This window comes from Trachemys scripta, chromosome 15, assembly GCF_013100865.1.
Source record: "Trachemys scripta elegans isolate TJP31775 chromosome 15, CAS_Tse_1.0, whole genome shotgun sequence".
Taxonomy (NCBI): domain Eukaryota; kingdom Metazoa; phylum Chordata; order Testudines; family Emydidae; genus Trachemys; species Trachemys scripta.
This window is the reverse complement of record NC_048312.1, coordinates 32009339-32021073: the sequence shown is the minus strand read 5'-3', so window position 1 is coordinate 32021073 and position 11735 is coordinate 32009339. Positions and strand designations below refer to the sequence as shown.

At 48.6% G+C, this 11735-nt stretch overlaps 1 long non-coding RNA gene across 1 annotated transcript; it reads left to right on the top strand.

Moving 5' to 3' along the window:
• The first annotated feature begins 330 nt into the window (after nucleotides 1-330).
• On the top strand, nucleotides 331-9419 carry LOC117888336. The gene is made up of 3 exons (XR_004648309.1): nucleotides 331-1336; nucleotides 2477-2595; nucleotides 8495-9419. It is a non-coding gene; the product is annotated as an uncharacterized LOC117888336 (long non-coding RNA).
• The last annotated feature ends 2316 nt before the right edge of the window (nucleotides 9420-11735 follow it).

The window sequence follows — 11735 nt, the reverse complement described above, 5'->3', positions numbered from 1 at the left end:
ATCACGAGGCATCCATCTTCGAAAGTTTGCAGAGGATGCGGGAGCAGAAAGGGGAGAGAGGATGAGGGTGGCTCTTGGGAAGAGGGAGAGAGGGAGCCTTATGGGAATCTGTTTACCGCCATCAACCCAAAGATCAGATCATTGATGCCTAGAATCTTCCCTGACATGTTGTAATTGATTACTTTGCATTTATCAACATTGAATTTCATCTGCCTTTTTGTTGCCCAGTCACTCAGTTTGGTGAGATCCCTTTGTCACACTTTGCACTCTCTTTTGGACTTAACTAACTTGAGTTGGTTTGTAACAGCTGCAAATGTTGCCACCTCACTGTTTACCCCTTTTTCCAGATCACTTAGGAGTATGTTGAACAGAACTGGTCCCAGTACAGAGCCCCAGGGGACACCACTATTTACCTCTCTCCATTCTGAAAACTGACCACTTAGTCAGACCCTTTCTTTCTTGCCTTTGAACCAGTTACATATCCCAGAGAGGACCTTCCATCTTATCCCATTTTGCTTCAGAGCCAAGGGAGGGCCCTTCTCAAATGTTTTCTGAAAATCTAAGTACACTATATCCACGGGATCACCTTTATCTACATGCTTGTTGACTCCCTCAAAGAATTCTAGTAAATTCGTGAGGCATGATTTCCCTTTACAAAAACCATGTTCACTCTTCCCCAACAAATTATGTTTATCTATGTGTCTAATAATTGTGCTCTTTATAATTTCACCCAATTTGCCTGGTACTGAAGTTAGCCTTAGTTGCCTGTAATTGCCAGGAGCATCTCTGGAGCCTTTTTTATGCATTGGTGTCATATTAGCTCTCCTCCAGGCATCTGGTGTGGAAGCTGATTTAAAGGACAGGTGACTTATTGCTGTTTAATTTATCAATTTGTTCCAAAACCAGTAAGGATACTGGTCCTTACTGAATAGTCAAGTCATGATCACTGGCCCCAGAGCAACCACGGACATCCAGTCCAGTGATCAGTTCATCTTTATCCAACACAAGGAGGCCCACAATAGAGTCACTCCTAGTTGGGCACAAAACTTTGCATTAGAAAAGTATCTATAATTTTTTAAAATGGCCAAGGACGGTTTACTCCTGGCTACGTGAGACCGCCCCTGTCTGTCTCCCAGTAGGAAGTCCCCCGGGCTAACCTAATTTCTTCCCACAAGTCATAGACAGGTGCAAAAGGAGAAACATTTCCTGCTCTCTGGTTTGGATTCAGTGAATGGTGCCAGCCCCCCACCGGTTCATCTGCTGGGCTGTGTCAGTAGCAGCTTGATCCCTATCCATTCGAGGTCCGGGGTTCTCAATAACCAAGAACGTAAAACAGGTAATGATGTGTCTAATGCAGGGGCTCTCAAACTTCATTGCACTCCGACCCCCTTCTGACAACAAAAATTACTACACGACCCCAGGAGGGGGGACCGAAGCCTGAGCCCTCCCGACCCTGGGTGTGGGGGGAAAGCCAAAGCCCAAATCCCTCCACCCTGCGTGGGGAGGCCAAAATCGAAGCCCAAGGGCTTCAGCCCCAGACAAGGGGCTTGCAACCCGAGCTTGACTGCCTAGGGCTGAGGCCCTCAGGCTTTGGCTTCCCCCTCAGTCAGGGGGGCTCGGACTTCAGCTTTGGCCCCAGACCCCAGCAAGTCTAAGCCAGTCCTGGTGACCCCATTACAATGGGGTTGTAACTCACTTTGGGGTCCTGACCCAGAGTTTGAGAACCATCTCCCTGCCCACCACTTTTTGTACCCTCTCTCCCCTACCTCAATGGGCTGTAACCAGCGACATACCCATCGTCCCCCCGGGTTTTCCCATTTCCCCTCCCCAGGGAGAATTTCCATCTCCTCTTCCTTATTGCCCAGATTCCGCTGCCAAGAGCAGTGTTGCTTCCCTTCACGAGTGATATCCTGCAGGGCACATACACCACAGCCCAGCATTCCCCTGCGTCCACACTGGTGTTCCTGGCTTACGGATAACCCATCCTGCAGTGAGAGACTCCATCTCCCGTGTCCCTTTCTTCCCTCCATTGCACGGTGCTGGGGGAGAAAGAGAACATGTCCCGAGGGCTGAGGCCCCATGGGATTGCTGGCGTTGCGGCATGCTCTCCAGGAACCCTCAAGCCTCTGCAGCATCAGAACAGCAGAGCCTGGATTGGAGCAAGGGAAAGGCCTGTTTTCCACAGAATCCTTCCCTCAGGCCTGGAGCATTTAGGGCAGAAATCCCTGGGGGAGTTAATGTTGCTCTAAAAAGAGCTGCCAAGTGGGGGGTGAAGCTTCTTGACAACACCACACAAAGGGATCTGTTTGTTGAGCTGCATAAAGCCCTGCACTGATTCTCGGAGAGGATTCCCCCGAGCAGTTGGGGGAGGCAGGACCTTATTCCTTACCTCCCGTGACAGGGCCGCGTGAGAGCTTGTAGGAAGCCAGAGGCAGCTTTCTAGAGGGTTAATTCAGAAAGTCCCTGTGGAACCTAGGGGCCGCGACCTACGGCAGGAAGGAGCCAGGTGGTGGTTGGAGAGACTCTAGGAGGAATGCTATGGGATGGCGCTCTGATCTCCTCTTCACTCTGCTTCTTCCCACCCCCACCTTTGGGGTAAGTGCATCACCTTCTCCTTACTGCCTGTGGGCTGGAAAGCAGAGATGGCAGGAGAGAGGTTGCCCATTCAGCCCACGCACAGGGGGATCGATTGTAGCTCACGTCCTCCTGCTTGTCCCAGCCCAGAGCAATGCCTGTCACCGAGCCTGGACTCTGTGACTGCATTAGTTGCCAACAGGGGAGTGTGGCAGGAGAGGACACAGAACATGTCTACAAATCACTTTTTCTGGACTGCTGAGGTGGGGGGAGAGGCCAGAACCCATCTGGTGCTTTAGGACTCTGAGGACGCTCTGGGATCGGGAGCGAAGTCTCTAGAGCCTCGGGAGGTGCAAGTTTGGAGACATGTGGCTGCTACCTAGTCCAGCGTAACCTGCCGTGTTCCCCCACAAGAGCCATGGTAACAGGCAACACTGCCTCTCTCTTTCCTTGGCCACATGGATCGTGTCCTTTTTCTGGTGGCTAGCCCAGAAAAGAAGGACAAGAGCTCTGTCACGGAGTATTGGGGGACTCAGGGCCCTGCACCCCCGGCTTCCTGCGATTCACCGTGACTCTCAGCCAGCCAGTAAAGCAGAAGGTTTATTTGGATGACAGGAATACAGTCCAAGACAGGTCTTGCAGGCACAGACAACAGGACCCCCTCAGTTAGGTCCAGCTTGGGGTCCCAGGGCATCCCAGCCCACCCCCCTTTGGGGGGTCAGAGCCATCTCTGCCTTCCAGCCATCTCTCCAGCCCGCTTTCAGCACTCTGCCTTCAGCGACCCCTCCCACAGCCTTTGTTCAGTTTCCCGGGCCAAGGTGTCACCTGGCCTCCAACCCCTTCCTGGGCTCCCATGCTACATGCCCAGGTATTCGCCCTTGGGCAGACTCCCATCCCCCAATGCAGACTATCCTAGCCACACCCCCCTGTCAGCATTCACACACCACAGTAAGAACAGGCCCAGCCAGAAAAGGAGGACAAGAGCTCACTACTGCTACCAGCTGAGGGAGTTGCTGGGTTGAGATCAGCTGGTAGAAGGAGGCAATAGCCCCAGAATCTGGGACTTCAAGCCCCTAGAGCGACCTCTTACCTTTATAGACCCCCCGCCCCATACACAGCTATTTTAAAGTTTAGCCTGATAGTAAAGAGACCCCTTTTCAACCCTTCAGCACACAAGAGAGAGCCGGCAGCATTTGTCATTAAGTATTTATTTCTCCTTTCCTGGCTCCCAAACTGCTTCTCCTCCCTACTGCCGCCAGCCACCTTCACGTTCTCCCTCTTCTCTCCCCGGCTCTGCTCACTTGAGTGCAGCAGCTCAGCGGATGGTCCAGCTTTACTCTTTCACTTCCATTCTTCTTCCCTTCTTTGGGGGCTTCATTTGCCATTGAGCAGGCTGATGGAAATCCCTGAGTGCTCGGCCTAGGCCAGGGGTCTCCAACACGCGGCCTGCGGGGCTATTTCTCTAGGTAAGCGGCTCCAGGCCACAGCCCAATGCCATCCTGCACCCCAACCCCCTGCCGTGAGCCCCCTGCCTGCACCCCAACCCTCTGCCACACCTCGCACTCCCGCCTGCACCCCACATCCCAACCCCCTGCCCTGAGCCCCCAGCCTGCACCCCAACCCCCTGCTGCACCCCTCCAACTCCCTGCCCTGAACCTCCTGCCTGCACCCCAACCCCCTGCTGCACCCCAACGCTCTGCCACACCTCGCACTCCCGCCTGCACCCCACACCCCAACCCCCTGCACCAGTACATGAACTGGAATCTTGGCTGTGGAAAGAGTCTGGAAATGCTGTCTAACTGACTGGATTTGTCACAGGCCCCCTGTAGATCAGCCTCACTTAAACAGAGGGAGAAAACAGATGGAGTGGCAAAGAGTACCCCATGACTAGAAAGGAGTCTGATTACAATTCAGCACTGTCAGAGTAAGGGCTTCAGGAATGGTCCCCAACTTAATGGGTGTTCTTTAGGGCTGTCAAGCGATTAAAAAAATTGATCACGATTAATCGCATGACTAAAAAAATTAATTGTGATTAATCATGGAATTAATCACACTGTTAAACAATAGAATACCATGTATTAATTTTTTTGATGTTTTCCACATTTTCAAATATATAGATTTCAATTAGAACACAGAATACAAAGTGTACAGTGGTCTTTTTATATTTATTTTTGATTACAAACTAATACAAGTACTGCAGTGCAATATCTTTATAATGAAAGTTGAACTTACAAAAGTAGAATTACGTACAAAAAATAACTGCATTCAAAAACAATGTAAAACTTTAGAACCTACAAGTCCACTCAGTCCTACATTAGCTAATCACTCAGAAAACAAGTCTGATTACAATTTGAAGGAGATAATGCTGTCCACGTCTTGTTTACAATGTAACCTGAAAGTCAGAACAGGCTTTCGCATGGCACTGTTGTAGCCAGCATTGCAAGATATTTACATGCCAGATACGCTAAAGATTCATATGTCCCTTCATGTTTCAACCACCATTCCAGAAGACGTGTCCATGCTGATGACGGTTTCTGCTTGGTAATGATCCAAAGCAGAGTGAACCAATGCATGTTCATTTTCATCATCTGAGTCAGATGCCACTAGCAGAAAGTTGATTTTCTTTTTTGGTGGTTCAGGTTCTGTAGTTTCCACATCGGAGTGTTGCTTTTTTAAGATATCTGAAAGCATGCTCCACATCTCGTCCGTCTCAGATTTTGGAAGGCACTTCAGATTCTTAAACTTTGGGTCGAGTGCTGTATCTATCCTTAGAAATCTTACATTGGTACCTTCTTTGTGTTTTGTCAAATCTGCTGTAAAAGTGTTCTTAAAACGAATATGTGCTGGGTCATCATCCAAGACTGCTATAACATGAAATACATAGCCGAATGTGGGTAAAACAAAACAGGAGACATACAGTTCTCCTCCAAGGAGTTCAGTCACTAATTTAATTAACATTTTTTTTTAATGAACAGCATCAACATGGAAGCATGTCCTCCAGAATGGTGGCCGAAGCATGAAGGGGCATATGAATGTTTAGCATATCTGGCACATAAATACCTTGCAATGCCAGCTACAAAAGTGCCACGCAAACGCCTGTTCTCACTTTCTGGTGACATTGCAAATAAGAAACAGTCAGTAGTATCTCCCTTAAATGTAAACAAACTTGTTTGTCTTAGCAATTGGCTGAACAAGAAGTAGGATTGAGTGGACTTGTAGGCTCTAAAGTTTTACATTGTTTTATTTTTGAGTGCAGTTATGTAACAAAAAAAATCTACATTTGTAAGTTACACTTTCATGATAAAGAGATTGCACTACAGTACTTGTATGAGGTGAACTGAAAAATAGTATTTCTTTTGTTTATCATTTTTACAGTGCAAATATTTGTAATAAAAATAATATAAAGTGAGCATTGTACACTCTGTATTCTGTGTTGTAATAGAAATCAATCTATTTGAAAATGTAGAAAAACGTCCAAAATATTTAATAAATTACAGTGCAATTAATTGCAATTAATTTTTTGTAATCGCAGTTAATTTTTTTAGTTAATCACCTGAGTTAACTGCAATTAATCAACAGCCCTAGTGATCTTACATAAATATAATCTATGGGTTTAACAGTGTCCTCTGTATGCTATTCCAGTGATAAATGGTGAGGCACAAGTCGTTAGCTGTGGAGAAAGGGGTAGTCTAAAATTCAAAACTTTGCAATGCTGGGATGGAAGGAGATAGAGATGAATAGACATCAATTCATGATCCCTCCCATGTCTTTTGTTTGTGAGCATGGGTGGAGACTGTGACCCCTGCCAGCCCTCAGAGGTGGGTCAGTAGTATCCACATTATCAGGGGCACAGGGATGGAAAGTGATTGGCAGCAAGGTCACCCACAACGTCACTGACAGAGGCAGGTCTGAAGCATGGTACTGATACCAGTCCAGCTCCAACCATTAGACCACACCCACTTCCAAATTCAGAGAACCCAGGAGCCCTGACTCTGACGGCCAAATGACAAGACCAAACTCCCTCTCATTCAGGAAGCCATAGAAGGGACTGTCTGCTGAGTCCTCCTCTAAATTCCCACTGTCAGAGCCCATTGCTAGTGGGTGCCAAGCGTCTGAGCAGGGAACTTCTCTGAGAGACTCCTAGGTGTTGCCAGCCAGGTTGCACTGTTAATCTCTGCTCTCCCAGATAATCCATCAGTGATGCCACCTTGGAGAATATGGAAGTGCTATTTGTGATGGGCTGGAGGTTTCACCATGTAGGTGGCAGCAGCCGCAACACCTGGAGTCCCCATGGGCCAAACACTGCAGTTCTGACACCGCAGGCTAACCTCCCACTGCTCTGTGTGGCTTTGGGAAACTAGCTGCTGGTGCCACGCGCATAGACAGAGAACTCTGCTATTTACGTGTGACTGAACAATGGAAATCCAGCTCTGTACAATGAAGTGAAAAATATAAGTGAAAGAGCAAAGCTGGGGAATCTGCAGAACTGCTACAATGAAATGACCACAGCAGGAGAGAGAAGATGGGAACCCAAGGCTGCTGGCGGCAGTAGTGAGGAAAAGCAGCTGGGCAGCTAGGAGATTATAAACGAACATGAAATGAACACTGAGGGCTTTTTTCTGTGTGGCAAAGGGTTTATTTTCAAACTAAACTTGCCCCCCCCAATATTCCACCTGCACTGGGCAAGCTTCAGCTCATGGGTGAGCAGAACCAGGGCCATCCCTAGCTATTTTGGTGCCCTATGCAGCCCACCCGTGGGGGGGCTGTGTGGGGCCCCAGGCCTCTGCTGGGCGGAGGGAGCGGGGGGAGGGGCTGGCCCCAGGCCTCTGCGGGAGGGGGGGCTGGCCCCAGGCCACTGTGGGGGATGGGGGGGAGAGAGGCTGGCCATTTCCTGCGGGAAGTGGAGTGACCCAGTCCCAGCCTGCTCTGCTCCCCTGGCTCCCAGGCTTGGAGGCAGGGGGAAACCACCCACCAGCACTTGCCAGTGGCGCGGCTGGGAGCCAGGGGAGCAGAGCAGGCTGGGGCCGGGTCGCTCTACTTACCTGTGAGTGCAGGCCCGACCGCTTCTGGAGTCCTCAGGGGAGTGGGAACAGGGCAGGGGCAGGGGCTGGGGAAGAGCCAGAGCAGGGGCTGGAGCAGCACGCAGCTGCGCAGGGCACCAGGAAATTTGGTGCCCCACATTTCCTGGTGCCATATGCATATGGGTAAGGATGGCCCTGAGCAGAACCTTCCCTGCAATTGATGCAGGGCAAGTCACTTAAGCCAAACTTTTAACTGGTGGTCACTAATTTGGTGTTCCTCATATTTTGGGTCTCTGACTGAAGTGGGAATTTTCTGTTATCATAGAATCATAGAATATCAGGGTTGGAAGGGACCTCAGGATGTCATCTAGTCCAACCCCCTGCTCAAAGCAGGACCAATTCCCAACTAAATCATCCCAGCCAGGGCTTTGTCAAGCCTGATCTCAAAAACCTCTAAGGAAGGGGATTCCACCACCTCCCTAGGTAACCCATTCCAGTGCTTCACTACTGCAAGTGAAAAAGTTTTTCCCTAATATCCAACCCTAAATCTCCCCCACCACAACTTGAGACCATTACTTCTTTTTTATATATAGATAGATAGATATACACCTAGAAGGGACCCTGAAAGGTCATCAGGTCCAGCCCCCTGCCTTCACTAACAGTGTTAAGTACTGATTTTGCCCCAGCTGGCCACTCAAGGAGTGAACTCACAACCCTGGGTTTAATAAACCAATTCTCAAACCACTGAGCTATCCAACTAGTACCACTAAGAACAGTCTAGATCCACCCTTTTTGGAATCCTCTTTAATATTTTTATGAAACCTATGAGTGCCTCAGTTTTCCCTCTGCTGCATTATTACCTAGCGGAGGGGGACAATGTCTGTTTGTTCTCTGGGCAGGTGTGAATGGTGCCTAGCTGTCTGCGGTCTTAGGTCCCATATCAATGGACCTCTTGAGAAGACAATGGCAAATCCTATTTCCCAGACATGGACTCCTAGCAACCAACAACCCAGAGAAAAATGGACTTCTCCTCCTCACAGCAGGGATGCTGAGCCATATCTCCCCAGCACCAGAACAAAGGACTGAGGGAGTTGAGGTGGAAGTTAAGTGTTGGCTCTGGGGAGCAGTCGGAGGCATACCTGAATTGGGACAAAGGGAGATCAGAGGAACAGGGCTGTGGGCTTTGTGCTGACTGGGATGCTGTAACTTTCTTTTCTCTGTGCTAACCAAGACTTCCTATGCTGTGTTTCAGTTAACTAATAAACTCTTCTGTTTTACAACATAGGCTGAGTGTCACTGCAAATGCTGACGGAAGAGGTGTGGTGCTCCCTAAGATTGTATAAGTCTTCCTGTAGTGAGGCAAGACTCACTGGTGTGGCGTCTCCTGCTGGTTATCCTGGGAATTAGCTTGATTCCAGCCTGGAGCGCCCTCTGCAGGCCGGTAGCTCACCTGCTGCTGGCCCCCATGTCCCTCCCGGAGCCAGGTGCCCTTTACCTCTGGGTTCTGCCCCAGCAGTACTCCACGATGCTCTGGGTCTTCCCTCCCAGGTGAACCCTCAACCCTCTCACCCACCTTGACTCAGTGGCTACTGCCAGTCATCATCTAGGCGTCATCTGCTTCCCACAGCTACTCATATGGCTTTATCATGGCCTAGAGTTGCCAATTTTGGTTGGACATATTCCTGGAGGTTTCATCACATGACATAATCTTTAATTAAAGATTAATCTTTAATTCCTGGAGACTCCAGGCCAATTCTGAAGGGTTGGCAACCCTAATAATCGCCAGGCTGCGGCTCCGAGTCCCCGCCCCACAGCCGGAGCCAAGTTGGGGAGCTGTGTGGGCAGCTATGGGGAGCCTAGGTCCCTCCACCTGCCCCAGGCAAAGGGCCCGGGGGCGGGGACATGGGAAGAGGGCTGCTTTCAGCTCCCTCTATCCAGGACGGGGTGGATGGCAGGCTCCCTGGCCTCATCCCGGCTTGGCCAGAGGCAGGGCCTCAGGGAGAAAAGGAGGGATAAGGGTGGTTCCCCCCCCACACACTTTTGGTATGGCTCTGACACCCTTTGCTTTGGAGTGCTTGAGTTTGCAACCTCACTATTCTTTTAAAGTACTTTTGTTTGTAATTAATATTATATATTCACCATAAAATGAATACACTGCTACTGTCATAACTATAAAGGGAAGGGTAACAGCTCTCCTGTGTACAGTACTATAAAATCCCTCCTGGCCAGAGACTCCAAAATCCTTTTCCCTGTAAAGGGTTAAGAAGCTCAGGTAACCTGGCTGACACCTGACCCAAAGGACCAATAAGGGGACAAGATACTTTCAAATCTGGGGGGGGGGGGAAGGCTTTTGTTTGTGCTCTTTGTTTGGGAGTTCGTTCGCTCTTGGGACTGAGAGGGACCAGACATTAATCCAGGTTCTCCACATCTTTCTAAACAAGTCTCTCCTATTTCAAACTTGTAAGTAAATAGCCAGGCAAGGCATCTTAGTTTTCCTTTGTTTTCTCAACTTGTAAATGTACCTTTTACTAGAGTGTTTATCTTTGTTTGCTGTACTTTGAACCTGAGACTAGAGGGGGGGCCCTCTGAGCTCTTTAAGTTTGATTACCCTGTAAAGTTATTTTCCATACTGATTTTACAAAGATGATTTTTTACCTTTTTCTTTAATTAAAAGCCTTCTTTTTAAGAACCTTATTGATTTTTCCTTGTTTTAAGATCCAAGGGGTTTGGATCTGTATTCACCAGGGAATTGGTGAAAGGTTTCTCAAGGCTTCCCAGGGAAGGGAATTAGCTTTGAGATGGTGGCAGCGGACCAGACCTAAGCTGGTAGTTAAGCTTAGGAGTTTTCATGCAGGCCCCCCACATTTGTACCCTAAAGTTCAAAGTGGGGATACAGCCTTGACATGGTGGCAGAGTGGTGGGATTCATTTTAAACCCAAAAGCCAGCAAGATTTTTTTTTTCCTTCTAGCTGCTTGGAAAGCAGAGCTGAAGGTAGATGCATATCTTATCTCTCCTTGCCTGAAGGCAGAGGTGTTAAGTTTTTTTAACAAGAGCCTTTGTTAAGAGAAGGGTTCAATTAATGAGCAAACGACTGGTAAAAGGAATTTACAAGCTGAATTGTTTTTTTTTTTTTCTTTTTACATCCTCGGGAGTAGCTAGTTAGAAAGTCTGTTAACTCAGCAGCAGCCAGAGCTGAGTACATCCCAGTCTCAGTCAACTGCAGAGGGGTGTGACCCAGCACAAGAAAACAGGAAATGACTACCAAAGAAGTAGCTAACAAAATAGAACTGGCCAAACTGGAAGCAGAAGAAAATGAAAGAAAACATCAGAGACTGCTTCAATTAAAAAATCTCGAGAGAGAGCAGAGAGAAATAGAAGAGAAAGCCAAAGAGGAGGCCCATGAAAGAGAAGAGAAAGCCAAAGAGGAGGCCCACAAGAGAGAGATGGAGCTGGAAAAAGCCAAAGAGGAGGCGAGAGAAAAAGAAAGGAAGCATGAACTGGAAGTAGCAAGGGCTAGGCCGGATGCAACAGCCACTCCTAACAACTCCTCTCCAGGTACCACTTCCCATCACAGAAAATTCCCCACCTACAAGGCAGGCGATGATACTGAGGCCTTCTTAGAAAATTTTGAAAGGGCCTGCCTTGGATACAGCATCCCTATAGACCAGTACATGGTAGAGCTGAGGCCGCAGCTCAGTGGACACTTAGCAGAGGTGGCGGCTGAAATGCCTAAGGAGCACATGAACAGTTATGAACTTTTTAAAAACAAGGCCAGACTCAGAATGGGGCTAACACCCGAGCATGCCCATCGGCGGTTCAGAGCCCTAAGGTGGAAACCAGATGTGTCATTTACCTGGCATGCCTACCACATTGACAAAAATTGTGATGCCTGGGTATCAGGAGCAAATGTTAAATCTCTGGAAGATCTGGTTTCCCTAGTAAAAATGGAGCAGTTTTTAGAGGGTGTTCCTAAAAAAATAGAAAGGTACATCCTAGATAGGAAGCCCAAAATTGTAACTGAGGCGGGGGAGACTGGACCCAAATGGGTGGAGGTGGCAGAAAAGAAAAAAACTAGTAGCAGTTGGAGCGAATACCAGAAGGGACAAGCCGAAACAAAACCTTACCACCGGGGACAACCC